This window comes from Electrophorus electricus, chromosome 2, assembly GCF_041902795.1.
Source record: "Electrophorus electricus isolate QZ-2024a chromosome 2, ASM4190279v1, whole genome shotgun sequence".
Lineage (NCBI taxonomy): Eukaryota > Metazoa > Chordata > Actinopteri > Gymnotiformes > Gymnotidae > Electrophorus > Electrophorus electricus.
The window spans coordinates 6,175,835-6,200,100 of NC_137498.1; the positions used below are offsets into that span (position 1 = coordinate 6,175,835).

Consider the following 24,266-nt stretch of genomic DNA (forward strand, 5'->3'; position numbering starts at 1 on the left):
CAATGACCAACACTAATGCACACACCAACAGGGGTTTAAATACACACAGACACACACAACATTAAACCAGGGGCAGGTGTGTGCCATCATGGGGGCGTGGTTACAAAACAAAAAGTGACTTCAACTGCAGGCGGTGGGCCGTACTGCATATAGCGACTGGTCTGTACCAATAACTACTGTACTACATAAAACAAAAAATCTATCCAGCGGCAGGATCTGCAGTTCTACTTCTGTCTGTTTCTAGTTACATCTTCTGTTTGTATTTGTATTTCATGGCTGTAGTTAATGACTCTTGTCTTCTGTCCTGTTTAGGTTCTAGTCAGTTATATACCCATATTACACACGACTTGTTTAGTTTCCTTATTTAGTTACTACTGTTCTCATTTGCTCTAGAGAGAGGGGGAGAAAGAGAAAGGGAGTAAGAGAGAAGGAGGGAGGGAAAGCGAGGGCAAGAAGGAGAGAGAAAAAGGAGGGAGGGGAGGAAGGCAGAGAGGGAGGGAGGGAGAGAGAGAGAGAGAAAGGAAGAAATAGAGAATGAGGGATGGAGAGAGAAGGAGAGAAGGGGGGAGGGAGGGAGCGAGGGTGGGCAGAGGGGGAGAGAGAGAGGGGGGGAGGGGAGAGGGACACAGAGAGAAGGAGGGAGGGAGAGAGACAATCTATAATCAATATAATCAGACATTTAAATCATATAACTTGATGGTCATGCATCCATCATACCAACATCTATTGGGAAATCTCTTAGTGATTTCCAGTACCATCATCAGTTGGCTGGTACCATCAGTACCATCAGGTGACTGGACCTGGAGCAATTAAGTATGTCATATATAATAGTTAAGTATGTCATATTTAATAATAATGGAGTATGTCATATATAATAATTAAGTATGTCATATATAATAATAATAACGGAGTATGTCATATTAAATAATAATTAGGCCTTTATCCTGTGTGTTTCTGCAGGCTGCAGTTTGGCAGAGAATCAGAAGACAGACTACATCACTGCATACACAGGAGACTCAGTACTGCTGCCCTGCTCCTGTACTGAACCACACGCCAAACCTGAGAGTTTCACCTGGCAGAAATACAACACAAACAGAAACTCATGGGACATGATCACCAGTGAGAGTGAACAGTACAGAAACAGAGATCAGCTGGGTACTGTTCATGCTCCAGGAAATCTCTCTCTACTGATATCACACCTGACTGAGGAGCATAAGGGAGACTACAGGTGTTATCTTACAAACCAGAAATATAAAGACATCAGACTCACCGTTAAAGGTAAAACACTGTTTTTGATCCAAATCCAACTGCAAATGATAAATCCAGCTTTAAGGTTTTCTTATGTATCCACACTAGCAAAGTCTTGGTTGTCTGAGTTACTTGTAGACTTTCTGCTGTCATATTTGTTGTTGTGCTGTCATCTGTGCACATTACCAGTAACGTTTAGTTCAGTGATGGTCAAATACTCCTTTAATTGTAACAAATATCTTGTGCAGTTCAAGTAAGAATTTCTCAGGTTTTTAACACACATGATTCTTTGTTTTGGTTTTTCTGTTCCGACCCCTCGTTTGGTTTTCCTGTCACTGTTTTCATCTTTGTCTAGTTTGCATTCGTTAGTCTTTGTATAAATATCCCTTGTTTTATCTTCTTGGTTGTGGGTATCTTCAAGTTCTTTATCATAACAGAATTCTTAATTTCTATAATTGCAAAGGTTGTAATGTTGTGTAATGTTCATGTTATAATACTGCTTTGGCAATACTAGAATACTATAGTGGTATATGCTCATGCCAATAAAGCTTACTGAACTGAAATGAACACAGAGAGAGAGAGAGAGAGAGAGAGAGAGAGAGAGAGAGAGAGATATAGATATATATATATATATATTTGGGCCATAACGCACGCCACCGTGCTGGGAGTGGAAACATCAGAACCCATTTCCCCACCTTGGGTTCACAATGCTGGCAGGAAAAGACTGGTTGCTAAAAGACAACGAAAAGCCCGATTACATGTACTTCAGAGGAGAAGGACCTCGGTGTGTCACCAGGAGAGTTGTGTGTGTGTTTGAGAGAGAGAGAGAGAGAGAGAGAGAGAGAGAGACTTGACTCAGAAGTCCCTAATTCATTCATTCAGAAAATGACTGAAGGACACACTGCACCTACAGAGCCCTGCAGCTTCAGACGTAGCCAACGTATCACCACCACTGACACACAGACAACTGAACACGTCTGCTTGGCCAAACTGTACATACATCAGTTCTGTAGTACAAAATCTAAACATGTTAAATACATAACAGCCCTGAACCCTCATTAATTATAACTGATCACACTTTTCTAATCTTGCAGAGGCTCCATATAAACCTGTAAATCTTACTGCAGTGGACACTGACACAACAAGTCCAACAGCTTCAACTAAACCTACTACTACAATGACGTCTCCAACAGGTTAGAAGACATTCAGTCCATCATCTACCAATGGAGGTAACACACATTGGTTTAACGAGTGTGGGGCAGGATGCAAGAGTGATTTATCTTTGATGCGGTTTTAAATGAAAATGAAAGCACACATGAACATACCGTGTGAACGTCGCATACACAGAGTAATACATGCGATTAATGCAAAATAACTGATATTAGTGTTTGGAAAGGTTCAGGCTTTATATGGGAAATAATGAGGGTGAGACTAGACCCTATGGCCAGCTAAGTGAAAGAGGAAACACAGGACCCCTGTGTGATGGTGGTGAGGGGTATTACGGTAGCACCCACACCCCCCTTAACACGGGGCTCCTGTGTGATGGTGGTGAGGGGTGTTACAGTAGCACCCACACCCTCCTTAACACGGGGCTCCTGTGTGATGGTGGTGAGGGGTGTTACAGTAGCACCCACACCCCCCTTAACACGGGGCTCCTGTGTGATGGTGGTGAGGGGTGTTACAGTAGCACCCACACCCCCCTTAACACGGGGCTCCTGTGTGATGGTGGTGAGGGGTGTTACAGTAGCACCCACACCCCCCTTAACACGGGGCTCCTGTGTGATGGTGGTGAGGGGTGTTACGGTAGCACCCACACCCTCCTTAACACGGGGCTCCTGACGTGCATAACAGTTGACAAGGGAGCCCGAGCCCGGCGTCACACAGCAGGGTCTGGAGAACCTGGACAAGGACAGGTGGGAAAGGAGGAAAAAAAGGGGCAAGTCCATCGGGTGAGGGGTGGAAACAGGACTTTGTACCACAACCAGAGACCTGACAGCAGGCTGGACAGGAGACGACTGGGTTCCAGCTTGGGCAGTGGGATGGACGGGAGCCCGTCTGAGAGTAGGAGCAGGACCCTGCATAGGCCTGGACCGGGAGACAGGCAGGACAGGAGACGGGATAACAGGAACCGAACCACAGCTGGGATTGGGACAGTTACAAAGATATGAATGGGAACAGACAAAGGCAGACACTGGGACTGGTAGGGTAACAATGAAAAGTCGTGTCAGTCAAAGCACAACAGAGATGTGACAGGAGGTGGCCAGGCCAGGAATGCGGGAGCATGTCTGCAGAGAGAGAGAGAGCGAGAGAGAGAGAGAGAGAGAGACCCCCCCCGGGACAGCTATTCTGCTCAGGTGAAGACTAATCCACTCCATGAGGACTTGACCCAGCAGTCCCTGTTTCATTCACTCACAGAAAATGACTGAAGGACACACTGCACCTACAGAACCTGTAACCTCACACTTAGCCATCCTATTAACCACCAGTAACACAGTGAACCGAAGACTTTTGCTTTTACAAACTGTACATACATCAGTTTTGTAGTACAAAATATAAATGTAAACATGTAAAACGCATGAAAGCACAGAACCTTCAGTACTTTCAACTCATCATATTTTCTATTCTTGCAGAGGCCCCACATTCATTCTGTTCATCAACTACCACTGAATTTAAGATGCATTTGTCTAATAATATTCTCCCATCAACTCCATAAAATGATTCCCCACTATATACTACTACTACGAATACTAATAATAATAATAGTAGTAAACGACATTTAGTTTAACATTTAGTTTAAGAGGGAGTGTTTGGAAGAGTAAACAGTTCACAGCTGTGCTAAATAAATGTATTCTGCTGCTGTGTAAGACTGGGGTCAGTGTTTGTTGTGTTGTTACAGTCTCTCCTCAGACTCTGCCCTACATCCCCTTTGCTTTGGTCACTGTGATCTTCCTCCACATTATCGTGGCTATGGTTTATTACACCAAAAGATTAAAAAAAAAAAAGGTAAAAATCTCATTAGCAAGATTTTATAATCAGATTGTTTTCTCATTGTGTCCATTAACATCCATTTTACCATGTGCAGAGTCAGATCCTGAATGAACTGAGTTGTTCTTGTTCATGTGACCTGCTTCAGTGTCAGAAATGAGCAGAGTTCACTATAACACTGCTGGTGGAGATGGAACAGCTAGTCTGCAGTAGAGAAGAAAACCAAGAGAAATCAACAGACCAGCTACAGACCTACACACCTGTTTAACAGACCTGCCACACACATCTGATCAGCGTTAAGTGGCACTGAAATCTGCGTTGTGGTTCGGTCCGGTAGAGAGGAACCGGTGCTAATTACTTGCTAATTGCTAATTAGATACTAGCATAAAGTAGGACTTGTAGGGGCAGGACAATCTAGAACTAAATTCTGACTCCAACAAGCATCATTTTTGCTTGTCTGTAAAAAATGTATTGCGTCTGTAAAAAATGTATTGCGTTTTATTATTACATTATCGTATTTTTCCCAAAGAATATTTTTTTCTGCATTTTATGTGTGTATTTCTATTGAAGGATTTTTTGAAATTTGAATTTTAAATAGCATCATATTTTTTTTCTGTTCTTAATCATGTCTTTTAAAGTCAAATGCCAAACTTTTGGCTGTACGCATCACTTCCACTGTGTATCTATTGTTGTTTCATAAATAAAGAGCCAAAGCAGGACAGAGAGTTGTGGTTTCTGTTTACACCCACTGATAACCACACACATCATGAAGGTGTGTGTGGTGCAGTTTGACAGCAGAATGTGTGTAGAGTGCAGTTCACTGACAGCAGTTGGACATGCCACTATCTGTTGGACATCACTATCTGTGATGTGTCTAGCTGGGGGGGAATTGGCACACACATACATACACACACATAAAAACACATGCACCCACACCCATGCACATTCATACAAACAAAAACATACACACACATACATACACACACATACGGCTGCTTCAGGATGGCCAGACCCACATTTGAAGGACCTGGAGAAAAAAACATAATTTTACACACACACTAAATGTACAAAGTGATACACACCTCCCCCCCCCCCCCCACACACACACACACTCACAAATATATGCCTGCTCCCGTACATGCGTATGTAGCTACCAGTTTACAGTTGTGAGAATTGTACTCACTTCTTTATTTCTGTTTGTGTTATTTATTCCTCACTGTTTTATTGTTTGTGATGCAGCTCTTTGGTCGCTACACACTTGGTCAAGAAGAAAGGACAGCCAATGCTGATGCACACAAACACATACACACATTCACGCCTACACTAACACATTCATGCATGCTTGCTCGCGCACACACACACACACACACACACACACACACATACACACACACACGCGCGTCCATGCTTCTTTTTTGGTTTTGTGGGCTTTAGGTTCTGCTGTGATCCAAATATCAACTTCATGTTTTAATCAGTCAATCACTAACTGACTGGCAGCATGGATTCTGTCACATTCACTCCAGTGACTCCAGTTTAAAGACTGGTTTTCTTAATTAGTCTTTTTTGTTTGTTTTTGTCTTTGTGCTCAAAGCAATTAGTTTACAAATGTGAAAATTCCCAAACTTCATGATTAAACCCCCATGTCATCTCTTGGAAAGATTTAAACAAAAACACTGAATGACTGATGGAAATTAAAAAAAAAAAATGTTATTCTCTATACATATGTCCCAGTCAAAAAGTCATCTGCACAGAATATAACACTACTACACAGTGTAGTAGAGTTTGTGGACAAGCATCATCCATCTCGGTTCTCCAAGTCAGTTTCTCCCACAGGATGGCAGTGCCGTCCTGGAGTGATAAAGGCAACATGAGTCAGAGGGAAACACCTGATAGCCAGAGTCCAGACAGTGGGAGGAAGTGGACTGCAGTGTTTACACAGGTATGGTGGACACTCCCCCATCCTCCTCAGTGGGGGGTGATATGAGTAGAGAGTTATTTCCTGGAGTATCTTTAAGATGCTGAACTCTTCCTGTGTAACCCTGAGTCTGGTCAGTGGGGACGATTTCTTTTTCTCTGAAGATTCATTTAAGAGTGTGTGGTATGTGATGTTCAGTCTAGGAGCAGGTCAGTAGAACAGACCCTCCCACATGAACCTTTTGGTTCCCCAAATTAATGTGCAGTCTGTGAAAAACACCTGATGGAAACAGTTCAAAATTCCCAGGATGAGGATCTCTGCCATCCTTTTTGAGTATCAAACAGGCCTTGACCTCCATAGTAACCCACAGTAACATAAACACTCTTTAGAAACATAGTCTACTGAATGTTCTACACTTACAGTGGAGAGGAAATATATTCAAATGAACTTTTGACAAACATCTAACCCCAACACACACACCAAATATTTTTACCACCATGTGTGGTCAGTTCATTTTACTATCGGTTCAAAGGGATCTTTTCTTCTTATTAATGAAGATAGCACATGCAATTAGAGCAGCTAAAGAATTGGCTAGCTGAGACTTTTAAAAAGTGTTGAACGGATGTTAAGGAGCATTTTAAATTCAGAACATTCTTATTACCCGCAATGCAGTGTGTTAAGTATTTGGATGGTCAACCCTCAGTGAGGAGACCGGTTTCATCTTTGTGAACCTCAGGTGCCTGGAAAGAAGTCCTGAGCTGCACACAAGACACTGAGTCAGCAAGCACTCAGAAGTGCTCCAGCTTATTCTCACACAGGGCTTAGAATATATAGACAGCATGAGTGACAAAAAAGAGGAAGAATGTAGTTTTGGCAGACTGCTATCACAACAAACGTAGAAAACCTGCTTGGCAACAATATAAAGTGACTAAAACAACTATAGAATCTCTGCTTGGCAACAGAGCAAAGATAAATGATTTAAAAATAGCTATTATACTGTTTTTAAATGGAACCGTTTGTCAGAGGATATTTGAAGAGTGCTGACAACGGTGTGCAGCTTAGCATTGAAAAGTCATGGAAATACCAACCTGTTCATTGAACAGTTGTGGCATCCACCAGTGTTGATAATTGAGGTGATGTTGGTTAAGTAACGTGTGGCTTATAACGCAAGTTCACGGCTACCAGAGGGAGGCCACAAGCCGGGAGCTAGTCAGGGTTGGTTAGCCTGATCTCCTTCAGGTGGCATCACCCTACATAACAGCTTCATAAAGGCCCCTCTTAGAAAATCTTGTTGTGACACACGTGTTACGTCTGTCAGGGTGCCTCACCCCTGATCAACCTGACCGTCACAGGTTACATATTGAAATTGTGATTGGTGGGTTGTGGGAGTTGTGCATGCAGACAAAACCAGACCGGGGCATGTGGTGCATTGCATTGCTCCTCCATGTTTTCCTCAGTGTCAGTTGGCAGTTGGTTTATGGGGCAGAGTTGGTGGCTCTTAATGAGGGTACAACCTAATCAGAGTGTGCCAAACAGCTAGCAGGAGGCCTGGTTGGCTCAAATGGTCTTCCCACTTTTGTGGTTGCACTAGGAGTCATATGCATTTCACATAGAACTGCAGCTAGCAGTTTTTTGATCATGTAGTCTGTTCATTCCACTATGCCTGACGACCGAGGGTAATAGTGGATGTGAAACTTTGATGCTCAGATGTTTACAGAGCTGATGAGTCATGCAAAACATCAAAGCACTCAAACAGGCAACGTTCAGGATGGTAGAGATAAACAGAAGATGTATTTATTGACACCAGTATGGTTTACAACAAAGGAGTTGCCTCGAGAACAACTGCAGACCTTACATTTGGGATCTTCTTTTATCTTTCTTGCTACACCGCCCCACCAAAGTAGAGTGTCACCCTCCAAGGACGCCATTTCTTATTGTCTTATGTCTCAGTGAAATGTTGTCTCTCCAGTCTTAGCCCTCCATTACTTTTTCACACTTATCTGTACCATCTTTGCATTAGAAAAATCATCGTTGTGTGTTAATATCTGCTTTGGTCATTATTTATATTCCAGCATTCAGCCGATATGTGTCATTTCGCCCGATTCCTCCTCACAGTACAGCACCCAGCAGGCTGTTTGTCACCCAACCCAGGGCTCCACCAATCATGAACTTCACGTCAGATCGTCATTACCGGAATATTGAACTCCCCTGTGTACTTGATTATTTAAGCCTGTCTCGAACATTAGGACACTGTGAAGTATTGCCTCTAGAGTCCTATGCATACCGAACGTGCTTTGGATTGTTTTCCTGTGTACCGAACTTTGACTTAATGTTTCCCGTTTCGGATTTTTGCCTGCTCCTTTTGGATTCTGATGCCTGGATTATTGGTTGGTCTTTATGATTTTTTGACACGGACTGTTTTCCCTACTTTCGAGTTACTCATTTATTTCTGTGACCGTTTCCACTACCTGTTACTACAATAAATCCCTATTTTTTTTATCTGCATGCGATTTTTGCCTGGCCCATACTTCACCTCCATGCAGATGGTGGACTCAGATGCTTTGAAGGAAGCTTTGAACAACCAGGGTCAACTAATCCACCAACAGCACCAGTTGCTTGAGGGTTTCACACAGTCAATGGATACTATAGGCAAGCAACAAGCAGACCAACAAACTCAAATGTTGGAACTAGGACAAAGTCTCAGAGAACTTACATCCCAGCTATAAATGATGACTACTCCTTCTCAGTTCAGTCCCACACCTGCACCTACTACCGCCACAAGCAGTATCCAACCAACCCTCCCTCTGAGAAACCTGAAAAATATGATGGCTACCCAAGTGTCAACGTTTTTTGTTGCAATATTCATTGTATTTCAATAGTCTTCCAACCTGTCCCAATCAAGATAAAATTACCTTCATTACCTCTCGTCTAACTGACAAAGCTCTTAACTGGGCGACAGCCATTTGGGCTAACGTACAACTGGCGTCTTATGACGACTTTATTGAGCAATTCAAGGCTGTGTTCGATCACCCACATGAGGGAAGAGCCTGTGTGGAGATACTTACTAAATTACACCAATGCAATCATTCTGTGGCCGACTACCCATGAGAATTCCGTACAGTCACTGCTGGCAGTGGATGAAATTAGGTGGCGTTGATCGTCACTTTCTGGAATGGTTTCAATGCAGAGATTTTACATGAACTGGCTTGCCGAGATGATAAGTTATATTTGAATCGGCTTATAGCTCTTTCTATACATCTGGATCACTTCATCCAGGAACGAAAACCACGTAGAACTAGTAGTTCTCACCATAGCTATCCCTCTCCCAGTTATAGACCAGTGGAACCAGTGCAATATGATTCTTCATGCTTCACTGAAGAGGAGAGGCAGCACCGATTCCAATATGGTCTCTGTTTTTACTATGGATCCTCAGAACATTTTATCAGGGATTGTTGTCTTCGACCTAATCGAGCATCACTGAGCCATAGACAGATCAGGCCACCCATGTCAGAAAACAAGGTAGAGATCTTGCCAGAGAAAGAAAGATGATCACTAAGACATTTTAAAGTGTTTTTATTGGGTCTCGTACACCATCTTCTACATTTACAGCCTTAGTTGATTCAGGAGCTGAGGGACACTTCATACATGAATCTTTTATGGGAAATGGACATCCCAGCTATTAACCAAGTCTCTTCACCTGGCGGGTCTGGAAGGATCACCAGTAGGAGCCGGTTATATTACACTCCGCACTACACTCATAAAACTTACCACAAGCACACTCCACTCAGAGATCATCTAATTTCTCGCCATAGAAGATGCCTCATTACCAGTCATTTTAAGTCTACCTTGGCTAGAACAACATGACCCAATTATATCATGGTCACGTAAGGAAATCACTCAGTGGTCATCTCAATGCCTAAGAAATTGTTTGACATTACCAGTTGTCCAGTTATGTTCCACCACTGTTGAGAGCCCTGCTGATACACAAGCCTTTTCCCTCCATCCGGAATATCAGGATCTCACTTTGGTCTTTAGTAAGAAAAAAGCAACCCTGTTACCTCCCCATCATCCCTACAACTGTGCTATTGAGCTCCTGGAGGTATCCGTGTTTCCCAAGGATCGTATTTATCCTCTCTCCCAAGAAGAAGAGAGGAATATATAGATGAAGCATTAAATCAAGGCTTTATTCAGCCATCCACTTCCCCTATGGGGAATACAGGAGGCACAGAAGTTGCTTTGCCTGTCTCTGGGGTGGGCACTGGTGACACCTCCCCCTTGCCTCTACGAGACTTAGGTACCAGCGCATGAATTCTGGGGCTGTATGCCCTAGTGGAGGGAGTTTCCTCCTCGAACGAGGTCGCCCCTCTTTGTGCCGCACCGGATGGTTTGCTCGATCCCGAGTGGCACCTCCTTGGTGGAGCATTGGGCGGTATCTTAAGTGCTGGAGGCTCATCGCTCTCAGAGTCTGCAGACTCTACGTCACTGATGTTGGGACGATCCCCACCTCCATAGACAGGTCCTCCCCATAGTCGAAACCCAAGTCTGACTGTAGACTAACGTCGCTGCACTCCCCGTTGTCTCCATAATCCGCCTAACCCTCGTAGAAGTCCATCTAGGGGTTGTAGGACCCAGAGAAGTCCACTTCCGCATGCCAATCCTCAGAGTCCGGATGCGGTCTATAGGACTCCGCAGAGTCCGATCCTGGACCACACTCAGGACCCCCCCAAAATTGTCCAATGTCATATATCAGACTCTATATATATCATACAATATCATATATCAGACTCTGACTTTCTATACTCTCTCATACGAGATAATTATACTCCGCACGTGTGTTTGCCCTCAAGCTCACAAACATTACAGACATATGCACATGCATCCCCTGTAGCTACAGCAACACAATGAATTAGTCAATTGCAATTGTTGAAGCATGGATGAAACTTAAAAGGGGTAATTTATGAAAAACATTTTTTTTTAGATATATTTAATGACTTTAGCTTCATATATACTGCAGCCGAGTATGTGTAGGGCTAGGACACCATTCCTAATCACCTTTTTACTTTCATTATCTAACTGTTCCTTTGTTTTTACCCTAATGGCCAAAATGTGTATTCTGTTCTTCAGTCTCCTCCACTTCAACTTAGGAACATGGAACACAAACTTATGTAGGCCTATTCTTGGTTTAAACATTATTTATTTCCCATCACTCAGTTCTTCCGTAATCTTTTATTACTTTTCCATAATCAAGTCTGACTTCTTGATTTTATTCAAAAGTATTTTTTCTTTAATTAATTAAGTACTGTACTTTGTCTTTAATTACTTATTTTAGTTAAGAGTAATTTTAACCTAGGTTAGATAGTTCATAAGGCGAGACAAACAATAGTTAACTTATGATGTCACGCAACCAACCCCAGATGTCACATATGGCCTTTCTGGATTTCCATACAGTACTTTGGAATGATGTCACGGAACGCTCTCCTTCCTGCTGATCACGTGCTACGGCCCACTGTGTTCAGTGGGCGTTTCTCGTTTACTGTGACTTAACTTGTTTGTAACCACACCCATGTTGTTTAGCACACACCTGCACCTGATTTAGTGTCGTTATGTCAGTATGTATTTAAACCCCTGTTGGTGTGTGCTAAATGAATTCTACAAGACCAGCTGTTTGGCAAATGCTTTGACTCAGTCATCTTGCCATCTCAGTTTGGCCCATGTCACTCAGAGAACTGACTGTTCACTTGCTGCTTAAGTGACAGTCATATGTATTTTCATACTTAGCATTCATACCTAACATTCACACATAACATCCCCCCACCCTATTTTTTAAATATATTTTTTTATAGAACCAGTACTAACTGCAGGCTGGGAGCGCCACGCTCATATTAGACCACTCATGAGAACACTTGATGATTTGCAAATGTTTTATTATTTCAATATGCATAATCTTTTCTTCAGTTTTCCTGATTGAAGAAAATTAAAATCTCTGCCCAAATCCATATGGGGAACATTGTTTCTGAAAGCATCTTTGAACACAAGTATCTGAATAATAAGAATAATAATTAATTAATTACTAATTGAGATTGTGGCTTGGAAATTAAGCTATATCATGTGCTGGTAGGCATCCAGCCATGCCAGCTCCCACACATCCTCCAATCATGTGAAGTTAGTGTGACCATGAACAGCTGTGACTTATCATGGGTTTAGTAACAAATATCTTTCTTTCAGTAGCCAGTAACTTTAGTGTTTTCATGCTTGCTGGTACGTTTCTGGTTCAGATATAAATATTGGCTTGATATGAGCCAATTCATATGCCAATGAATGGCTATAGTATCTCCTATATATCAACATGCATCTTTATTCTTCAGACATCCTTTGGAGAAATGTTTTGCAAGACACATTAGGATACACAGAAAATGCTTTGCTTAGTTCTACAGAAATATGTGACTATTAGTAGCCTATAGTTAATAAAACTGTTTATTATGTTTCTTTCCTAATAGAGGGCCTTAACATTGGGGGCAGTAACGCCTGCTGTGGTAGAGTGGAGATCTACCGTAATGGTCAGTGGGGAACAGTGTGTGATGATCACTGGGACATGAAGAGGTGGTGTGGAGACATCTGCGATGTGGCCCAGCTCTCACTGGCCACTGTGGTCAGGGACAAGAACCAGCATGGCTGGAAGATGTTCAGTGTTTAGGAACTGAGAAATATATAAATCAGTGTTCACACAGAGGATTTGGCAAGGAGGACTGTGGGCATATCGTTATTAAATAAATCATAAATAGTATTGTTATTATATAAAATGTTTTACAAACATCTTAACTTATCTCTTTAACAGATGACATGCAGAGTGTTACATTGATCGAAATCTCATCATGCTCTGCTATCTCACCTGCAGTGGCAACTGCAGGCAGACATTTATTAAATAAGATGAAACATGGATTAACAATAAACACTAAAGGCACTCACGCATAACAAACAGGGCAGCACGATATTAACACATAGACATAAACACAATTAATGACAGGATCAAATACTATGAACTCTGAAAATACGCATGAATATTAACACTAACAATGACCGACAACTAACTCTCAAACACAGGGGTTTAAATACATATATACATAAACGATGTGTGTAACAAGGATCAGGTGTGATGACTTATGATGAAATCAAGGTGGGTGTGGTTACAAACAAAGGCATTACTTTTGGCTGCTTCTTCTTTTGTGTAGCTCTGCAGACTGGACACCAGTGCTTTTTACCTACAGTTCACATATCGTCCCAACCATTCAATAGATGATGCAATTGCCCCCACTCTTCATCTGACCCTTATCCAGCTGAACAAAGACGCATACGATAGAATTCTGTTCATAGACTGCAGCTCAGAATTCAACACCATCATTCCTCAGTGTCTGGTTGAAAAGAGACTGCTGGGTCTGAACTCCTCTCTCTGCAGCTGGATCCAGGACTTTCTTGGTGGGAAAGCCCCATCAGTCTGGATCAGGATCACTGTCTCCAGCACCACCACACTGAGCACTGAGCTTCCCCAGTGTTGTGTGCTCAGTCCACTGTTGTTCACATTGCTGACCCTAAATTGTGCAGCAATGCACAGCTTGAACCACATCAAATTCACTAATGGCAAGACTGTGGGGTCTCATCAGCAGTGATGATGAGTCAGCGTTCAGAGAGGATGTCTCAGAACCTGTCAGTCACTAAATGTGGAAAAAAACAAAAAAGATGGTGGTTGACTTCAGGAAAGTATGTAGTTTTCACTCTCCGATCAATATCGACAGCTCCTCTGTGAAAAATCATTACAAGCACCAAGTTCTTTGGTGTCCACCTAGCAGAGAACCTCACCTGGACCCTCAATACCAGCTCCATAGCCAAGAAAGCCCAGCAGTAACTTCTACTTCTAGCTCATCCCCTGCCAATATCCTCACCATGTTCCACAATAGACAGCATCCTGAGCAGCTGCTTCACTGCCTGGTTTAGGAACTGACTCAGACCGCAAAACCCTGAGGAGAATAGTAAGAACAGCAGTTAGGTACTGTTACCTCAGTAACTGCTGTATGCTATAAGCGTATTTGTTTATATGTCACAGTATGGTGCACTGGTTGAAGTTGCCTATATGTTAATATTTGTGCTGTATTTCATATTTATTGTTTACACATGTTCTCCTTTTGTGTTGCATCATGGTACTGTAGGAGCATTATTTAATTACCTGTTTATAGCTAGAAAGTGTCACAGTTGGTCAGCCAGTTAGCAGGGGAGACACACGCACCCCTTCTAAGGACTACTCATTGCACCTGCCCCGTTCACAATCCCCTGATTACTAATTACTTTCACCCATTCCACATTCACTCCCTGCTCTATTTTAACCCCCAGATCCAAGGAGATGGAGCTGCACATTAGTGGTCCTACTACGTTGAGTCGAACCATGCATGATCAATTGTATAGAGTAAGACTAGCTCCTCTGTATTTATATTTGAGGTTCCATGCGTCCATCACGGACAACCTATGGAGAATAAAGATTACCTCGCTGCTGACCCGCCTCTCGCTTCCATTCACCTGCCACCGTCACAGAAAGACAATAAAAAGCCTCTTGACCACTCTTTTGACCTCTGTTTACCAGACTCTAGATCCTAAGTTATGGGCCACCCATTGTATTTCTTCTGTAACCAGGCCACATATTTGGTCTTTATCTCCTTCTGAAGATCTGTCAATTAGCTGACTTCAAGTTGGCTTTATATTGGTTTCAAGCCTCTGTTTCCAGGGGGCATAGTGGAAGTGGCCTGTTGCTTGCATTCTGTATGCTAGGATCTTGAGCTTAACTACTACAGTGGTATATACCAGTTTGTTGGTTTCAGTTATACAGGTTGTTGGTATTGTGCTTATTGCTGTATTTACATTTGTGAGCATACTGTCTGATGGTAGCTTACCACGAAGTTAGGTGAGCTTCAAGCAGTGGATGACAGTAGTTACCTTAGTCATGACCATCATCTGCATGGCCACAGCTGGACCACACAATGTCCACATTACAGTTTGGCTCTGGTGGATTCCTGATGTAGTCTGACCTTTCTTTCTCAGATGCAATATGTGTTCTGTCTGGGCAGTGATACTGACCCTTCATTTAATCCATCCTTATAGCATTATTATACTTTACATATATAACATATATAACATAGAATCATAGAAACATATTTATCTTTTATATACAGTGAATGTAAAGATTGTGGGGTGGGGCCTGGTGGGTGGAGCCTGGTGGTTGGGGTCTGCCATAAATGCTATTGAGCTCTTTCATTCTAAATAGTTTTGAAGGGCACCGATCTGCAAACTCCATCACAGTTTGGGCGTATGAAAATTACATGGAACGTAAAAAAAAAATTATATTGTAAATCTGTCTAGTTTTATCTCTCTTACCAAATTTATTTCACTGTTTATATTATACAGTTTATATTGAACAGATTTTATGTTCTATGATTTTATTATCCAGGTTTTTATCATTGTTTTTTTTTAATCTTGATTGTGTGTACTCTTATCTTGTACTACAATTTTAAAAAGTTGTATACAACTAAAGTTTACTATTATTATTATTATATTAGTACCACCAAATGGTTTAGTTTAATGGCTTTATTGAAGCTTCATGTTTTAAACCATGCCACATGATCATAATAATGATCTGAGTGTAGTCCTCTTCCTCCTCTTCATCACAGTGTCTCAGTGTCTCTTCCATGATGCAGTGATGGGCACAGTGACGTGTTCACCGTTGCCACACTCACAGCAAGCATGAGATGGAGCTTTCAGCTGGGGGGGGACGGTGAGTCTTGCAGCTGGCTGGAACAACCGTCTGTCCATCCTCATCTAAAATGGATGAAAGCAGAGAATGTTTGCACAGCGTTCATTTTAATTTAGTCAAAGAAATAACCTGCTAAACCTGCCTGTGTGGTGTTCACATTACTCTAACGCAGCATATTTACCATATTGTTTGTATGTTATATTGAACAGCAAAAACACAGGGCCTGCTATTCTCTTCAATTAATTCTCAAGTCTGCATCTTTATTTTTCTATTTAAAATGTACTTAATAATACATCTGGATTTTGGGAAATAAGGAACCACATGAGTGTAATGGTTGGGAGGCTGAGGGTGAACACATATACAAAGTAACAATGCCTCGGATGTGAGAGTGAACTGGAACAATGACTAGGCAAACCCTAATGAGAATGAGTAAACGAACAGACAGGATTAACAAATAAATAAGAAGTTTAATATAAAAAAATGAACAAGAAAAACAACACAGAATAGAATGAGGGAAAGAATCAGAAGACTAAGCAGGCTAACAGGGCGAGGCTGATAACAAGGCAACTAAGGAAACTTAACACTAAGGAACGGCTAACAGGAGAACAACGATGAAGCACAGAACCAGGTTACTTATGCTAGACGAGACTGTAAACCATGGACAGGCACAGGAATTGGGACAGACTGAGGGAAAAGGAGTGGGACTGGCAACATGGCTAGAACAGGAGGCGAGCACAGAGACAGGAGAGGAGAAAAACTGGGATAGCTGCGGGAACAGGGACAGGGACAGGCACAGAAGCAAAGGCAGACGTAATTATGTTAAACAAAACTGAGACAGGCACAGCAACAAAATAAACAACAGGCATGAGTGCAGCTACTGGAACAGGTAAAGGAACACCGATGCCACAAGGCAGGGTAACAGGTTTTTACCAAGTTCACACAAACAGGTATAGATACATTATGTAGATGCAGTTACAGAAGTGTCGTAGGGCGTGGGCACCAGTGGAGCATGAGCTGAGCGTTCACGAGCACGTCTGACGTGTCCTGAGCGTCCACCTGCATGTCCGATGTGGGTGCCGAGTCATGGTTGCGTTCAGCGATGGCAGGCTCAGGAGGTCTGGAGGTGCGGCTGCACTCAGCGATGGAAGGCGTGGGAGGTTTGCAGGCGCGGCACTGGGAGGAGCGTAGGCAGGCAGGCCAGAGAGAAAAAGGCTGGGGAGGCAGGCAGGCACGGAGGGAGGGAGGCTGGGGAGAGAAGGAGGCAGGGAGGCTGACAGGGAGGGAGGGAGTGAGGGAGGCTCAGGAGGCAGTGAGGCAGGTAGGCAGCCAGGCTGGGAGGGAGGGAGGCTGGGGATACATGAGGCCAGACAAGCAGCATGTGACCCATACTCCAGGGGAGGCTGGGAATACATGTGGCCACATGATTAGAATCGAGACCCAGACACCGAGGGGAGGCTGGGGCTACCCATGGCCGGTAGATCTGAATGGAGACGCAGACTCCTGGGGGAGGTTTGGAATACATTCTGTTCATCTGGCCACATGTAACCCCAGACTCCCTCCCTCCCTTCCTGCCTCCCTCCTTTCCTCCCCAGTGTACCCAGTGTTCTTGCTCTCTCCCTGCCTGCTTGCCTCCCCACCCTCCCTGCCTCCCTCCATCCAAGCCTGCTTGCCTGACTCCCCAGCCTCACTCCAGCCTCTCTGCCCACCCAGCTTGCCTGCCTGCCTACCTGCTTACCTCCAAAGCCTCCCTCCCTTCCTGCCTTCCCCACCTGCCTCCCCAGTGCCTCTCTCTCCCTCCCTGCCTGCCTGCCTCCCCAGCCTCTCTGCTTACCCTCCTGCCCACCCACTTGCCTGCCTGCCCAGCTTATGTGCCAGTCTGCCTCCCTCCCTGTTTACCTGTCTCCCTCACTCCTCAGCCCCCTCCCTCCCTCCATCTCTCCCTGCCTGCCTGCCTGCCTGTGCACCCTCCTTGCCTCCCTGCCTCCCTGCCTCCCCAGCCTCTCTGCTTACCCTGCCACCTGCCCACCTGCCTGCCCAGTTTACTTGCCTGTCTGCCTCCCTGCCTGCCTGTCTGGCACAGTGATGCATTCACCCCTGCTATGCTCACTCTCCATCACTGTGCAGCAAGCATGAGATGGAGCTTTCAGCTGGGGGCTGATGTTGAGTCTTCCAGCTGGCTGGAGCAACAGTCTGTCCATCCTCATCTAATATGCATGAAAGTAGAGGAGGTTTGTACAGTGTTCATTTTCATTTAATCAAAGAAATAACCTGCTAAGCCTGGCAGCATAGTGTTAACTTTATTCTAATGCAGCATATTTATCTGGGGGATGGGACATCCTGCTCGACTGGGAAGCAGCAGCACATGGTATTTCTGGAATGTTGGACCAAGTTGCATCGAAAGATGTTTCGACATACGTCTTGTGATTCCACTCTTACTTGAAATGGTCATATTCCAGACAATCCATGCACCTCTGTTATCTTTTTTTCATGAAAAGAAGCCACGCCTCTCCTCCATGACACATGTTTGTAAGAGATTGAAATCATGACACTCAATGTTAGTTTTGCACAATGCCTAATTCAGAAAAATGCACAAGCAATGCTAAAAAAAAGTCTTCATCTCGGAGTCGTATAATTCTGATGGATTGGGCAATTTGGAACTGGTTCCTGATTCCCATCACTTTGCTTTTGAATGAAAAAGCTGATTGTGTGTTGAGGAAAACAGATGTTTTTATAAGTGGCTGTGAATGGATTTGCTTTTGCTATTAAAGTGTGTTATTCCTACTACCATATCTTCTCAGATTCACTATTCATTCGAGTTCTCTTAAGTTTATAGTCTGCTATAGACTGCTACCTGCATATCTAACACAAAAATTAGTGCTTCCCATTGCAGAGCCAAGATTATTCTGACATCTTAAGTCATTAAAATGACTTCATTCTGGTTACCATGATATTAAGAATGGAATGCTTTGAGAATACCAACTCCAGACAGATAAACAGAAAACCTATAGATGATGCATAAAATGAATGCTGGATGAAAATAGATACATTTACTCACATCTGCAGGAGAACCTGCCATGTCTCTCTCCTCCTTCAGTGTCTGCTGCTCCTCCCTCATCTTCCTCAGCCACTCTCCCATCATCTCCTCATCTGCCGCCTTGTGGTGTCCATGTGGAAAGGTGTGACACTGTGATGTGGGGGAATGGTGCCGATGTCTATGTCGTTGGTTATAAGGATGGATTCTGTTTCAGCGAAAATCCATGTTAGTTTAAAACCTGCGTAACATGGTACACCACAAAGTTAGTTTTCAGCTCATGAGGCACAGCATTGGAAATACCCGAGACAACTGCCAGATGCAATTTACCCTGTCCCCATCAATTTCTGAACTGCGTTACATTGTCCCCACTACTTCTTCAAAGTGTATTAAGAAAATATTAGTATTTTCTTCACAAGCTTCATTTTGCTCCATTTGATAAATATAATTTGATTAATTGTTGTTTTGATCTATAAATCTAATCATATTATGTTCTTAATGACAATCAGAACACATTCTTGCTGATATGTTGTTGAGACGATGGTGAAATAAACGCAGTACAACAGCATTCTTGAAATGCTGATTAATCAAAATCAATAGAAAACAACTGTACTTCTAATATATATTAAACCATAATGTTAGTTTTGAGAAGCAGGCAAGATGGGAGTCGCATGCAGCTAGAAATGTATGGCTTTAGTGAGCAGAGTAAACACTGCAGGCAACAGCCTACAGTGATCACGTAAAGCTCATCATATTATTCCTAGAGAGTAACATTCTCTCCCTCAAAGGCAATGAAACAAGAAAACGTTGGTTGGTGGGATTGAATTTTGCATCCTAATGGGGAGAAGACAATTCAAGCCAGTTTGTAAACTATGCCTTTCAGGCACCAAAAAGGAGGAAATGCTGGAAGGATCCAGAAGTCCCCTTGCTGTATGGTTTCTGTAGTGTAGTGGTTATCATGTTTGCTTTACAAGCAGAAAGTACCTGGTTCAATACCAGGCTAAAACACTTTTCTTGGTAAATGTGTAACTGCTGTCCTTACAGTTGAATGGAGGGCTGTTCTTCACAGAGCAAAGTCAGGCTCCTTAACTAATCACCAAACTGATGAATTAAAACTCGTAGCATAATGTCTATGCTAATTCAAGACTTTCAAACATTAGTACAGGAAGTATAAACTTTAGTGAGTGTGTCCTTATTTTGTTTCCTAAAAAGGTTTATGCTAATTAGCTCAATTTTAAAAGTTACTTTCTTCAAGTCTATGGCAAAGAAAAAATCCTTGCAAGGCAATGTCAAGCATACAGAATTTGTGCAATAAGTTATGCTCTAAATGCCAATGAGAGAACTACAGAGATAAAGTAAAACTCTTCATATTATGCCCAGTTAGCAACAGTCTGTTTCTCGAAGGGTAAGCAACAAGAGAACTTTGGTGGGGTTGTCTGAATTTTGCATCCTAATGCTTGAGAAATCATACTGCTTAGCCAGATTTAAAACTATGATTTTCAAGCCCCAAAAATGAGCAAATGCTGGAAAGCAGCATTTTTTTCTGCAACTTTGAATCAGATATTTCTGAAAAATTAGAATTGTAAACCATTTAAATTTTAGGTACATCTGCTCGTAAAACACATTTTAGGCCATCCAACATACCCACGACATTTGCATAAAATGGCAGCTATTTGTGAACAGAGAGAGTAATGGTATTTACTAACTGTCAAAATGATTTATTGCTTGATTTGATTGGTTGATTTGACAGCTGTTAATCATCCTCGTCGTCCGAGTCATCTTAGAAAAGAAAGTTGATCCAATTATTCTAGTATAAATGTGATTAATAAACATGCTTTTAAAATTATACTTACGTGGAGATGGTGGCCTACAGGTTAGTGTGGTTGAACAGCGTGAATAGGCCTAGAATTATTTAGATGTATGTTATAAGCCACAGTGACCTCTGTATACGTTTCTGTAGACGTTGTCGGTTGTAAGAGGTGAAATATTTGTGAGCTCCGCCAGAGGGCTCGATGAATAGTGGATGACAGTAGAGGGATTCACCCCCTCTGCCTGTGTGACAAATTAACGCACTGCATAAACTTTTAGACATAAAGCGATCTTTTAACATATGGTAGACGCACTCTAGAAAAGATTACCTTGTAACAACTCATTCAATATATGAACTGTTTCATCAGCTTGTGTCCTTATATCTGCAAATAAAAGTAACAAAAATGTAAACAAAACAAATACATACAATTAAAATTTATAAAAGTTCACAAATAAGAAATTACCTTGGGCGGCAATTCTCTCCACAGAGTCAAAGAAGTCGTGAACGTCGGAAACTATGGAAATACATAGAACAGAATTATAGACCATGAGTAGAAAAGATCACCATAATGATATCCTTTATACCAAAACCGCATTTATGTCAGGTCATGTACTGGTTAATTTAAGTAAATAGATTCACCCACTTCGAAGCTAAAGTTTTTTCTATTTAGCTAGCCCTGAGAATAAGAATAGCCGTCGATCAAAAGAGTTTTAGTCGATCAAAATGTTTCACGTACTCTATGGCATAGCGGACATATTACATATTGACCATTAATCATCAGAATAAAGACATTGACAATATCCTTTCCTAGATAGCTCGCAAAAGAATACTTACGATAGCTTGTAGATACTACGCATTGATTGTTAAAATGTATGTTTTGTCTAGACCTGAAATTAATTACGACGCTAAGCCCCACTGAGTTAAATCATACAACGCACGATAAAGTATTTCATCCATTAGCTAAATAAATAGCTAAATACACGTCAGCCTTTTTAGTAACTTATACTAATATAAGGTATAGCATGAATTAGTTAAGCATTACTGAATTGCTTACCTGTTGTGAACTAAAGGAGTGAAATACCGAAAACACGGCTTTAAGAAAAAGTCGGTGGGGATAGAAATGGTTTTCGGATAGAAGTTGTAAATTACGTCCCTCCCCCAACACCGCTCTCAGTTGTGGAATGCACTGAAAGTGGTAAGAGTACAACGTGTGATAACGGACAAAAACCTTGTGTGATAAAACTTATAGAGTAACCACAATGGTTAGAGATCAGACAAAAAATAAATTAATTAAAACTTTGTGATGTTTTCTGAAAAGTTTGCTTATTGCCTTGTTTGAATACATCTGGCAAATAAGATGTGAAGAGGTGTCGTGGGAGAGGTGTGTGTGTGTGTGTGTGTGTGTGTGTGTGTGTGTGTGTGTGTGTGTGTGTGTGTGTGTGAGAGAGTCAATGACCTCTGACTGCAGAGTGTGTGTCAGAGAGGACACTGAACAGATAGAGAAAGTGGAGACAAACTGGTGTAGTATGAGACTAAAAAATGTTATTTTCTTTAATCACATTATTTCACTATTAAATAATTATTTCAATGATTCCTACTCAAACATCTGGGGTACAACTAAATTTAAATGAGCGGGTACGAGGGTCTGGTTTTGTGGGAGGAGTTGCACGCTGCACGGGATTGGTCAGACCGGGTGGTTGGGTAGAAAGAAAAGGCGGCAAAATTGAGGAGTCAAATGAGGAGTGTATTTCTGACCCTGGGAGGAGGTTTTTTTTTTTCACCTTATATCATATTTTGTCAGAAAGTTTTTCCTGCATGTTGGGGGGAGGGGGGGTGAGGAGGTGTAACCTCTAGAGAATCAACCAATGGGAGGGAGCGGGAGGGGTGAATGAGTGGGTGAGTGAGAGAGAGAGAGAGAGACACACACACACACACACACACACACACGTATGGGTGGTACGTATTCGTTTAAGACTCGGAAGTTTTATTTACTTTAATCACTTGAATATTTCACAATTACATATTTTTTTTAAGTCAATAAAAGTATTTTGAGGATCCCTCATTGTGTTTTAATTTATTTTCATATAATATTGTCACATCAGAAATCATATAATAATAATAATAATAACAATAATAATAATTATATATATATATATATATATATATATATATATATATATATATGGAGGGTCAAAACAAATCAAGCAATAAATCATTTTTTTGACAGTTTGTAAATTCCATTACTCTCTCTTAGGGTTTCTAGGTTTATATGGAGGCTCTGCAAGAATAGCTAAGTGTGATCAGTTATAAGTAATGAGGGTTCAGGGCTGTTATGTATTTTGTACATTTAGCTTTAGATTTTATACTACAGAACTGATGGATTTACAATTTGTACAAGCAGAAATGTTCAGTTTCCTGTGTGTCAGTTTGCTGTGTGTCAGTGGTGGTAATACAACAGCTTAGTCTGAGGCTACAGGGCTCTGTAGGTGCAGTGTTTCCTTTCTGAAGCAAGCAAATTGCCTTTTCTTTTAAATACAAATCAATCATTTTCTGTGAGATAATCAAATAATTGCAGATACAAAGAGGTGGGACTTAATACTGTGAATCATGTCCAAAAAAAAAAAGGTCACCACCTGGATTTAACTAAGCAAATAGGTAAGAGCCTCCCATTGGATAATTACTGCATAGGTGATTATGTTTCAGCTGGAAACAAGTTATTTAATCCTAACTGATGCAGTGAGTACCTTCTCAGTTGTTAAACAACCATGTCGAAAGACACATCCTGTGGTCGTGGAAAAGATGTTAATCTGTTTCAGAAGTGTCAAATTATTGGCATACATCAAGCAGAGAAAACATCTAAGGAGATGCTGAAACTACTAGAATCAGGTTAAGAATTGGCCAATGCCTTATTAAAAAGTGAAAGGACAGCGGGGAAACATCATCTTCGAAGAAGGAATGTGGTCAGAAAGAAATCTTGAATGATCATGCTCGGCGATCACTTAAATGTGTAGTGAAATCAAATCATAGAAAAACAACAGTAGAACTCATGGACATGTTTAATAGTGAAAGTAGGAGCATTTACACACGCACAATGTGAAGTGAACTCAAGGGATTGGGACTAAACAGCTGTGTAGCCTTAAGAAAACCACTTGTCAGTGAGGCTAACCGGCAAAAATGGCTTCAGTTTGCTAGGGAGCATAAATATTGGACTCTGGAGCAATGGAAGAAGGTCATTTGGTCTGATGAGTCTAGATTTACCCTGTTCCAGAGTGATGGGTGCATCAGGATAAGAAGAGAGGCGGCTGAAATGATGCATCCATCATGCCTATTGCCTACCGTATAAGCCTATGGGGGCAGAGCTATGATCTGGGGTTGCTGCAGTTGGTCAGGTCTAGGTTCAACAACGTTATGTGCCCAAAGAATGAGGTCAGCTGACTATCTGAATATACTGAATGACCAGGTTATTCCATCAATGGATTTTTTT

General features: G+C 42.0%; 1 protein-coding gene and 1 long non-coding RNA gene across 3 annotated transcripts in view; both read left to right on the forward strand.

Moving 5' to 3' along the window:
* The window catches only part of LOC145647300 (uncharacterized), a 498,552-nt gene that overhangs the window by 386,487 nt on the left and 87,799 nt on the right, over nucleotides 1-24,266 (forward strand). The window lies entirely within an intron of this gene.
* The window catches only part of LOC145659991 (cell surface A33 antigen-like), a 66,200-nt gene continuing 43,087 nt past the window's right edge, over nucleotides 1,154-24,266 (forward strand). The window contains exon 1 of the mRNA XM_081723952.1: nucleotides 1,154-1,278. The gene's annotated coding sequence lies outside the window, so the exon portion shown is untranslated. The remainder of the gene's footprint in view (nucleotides 1,279-24,266) is intronic.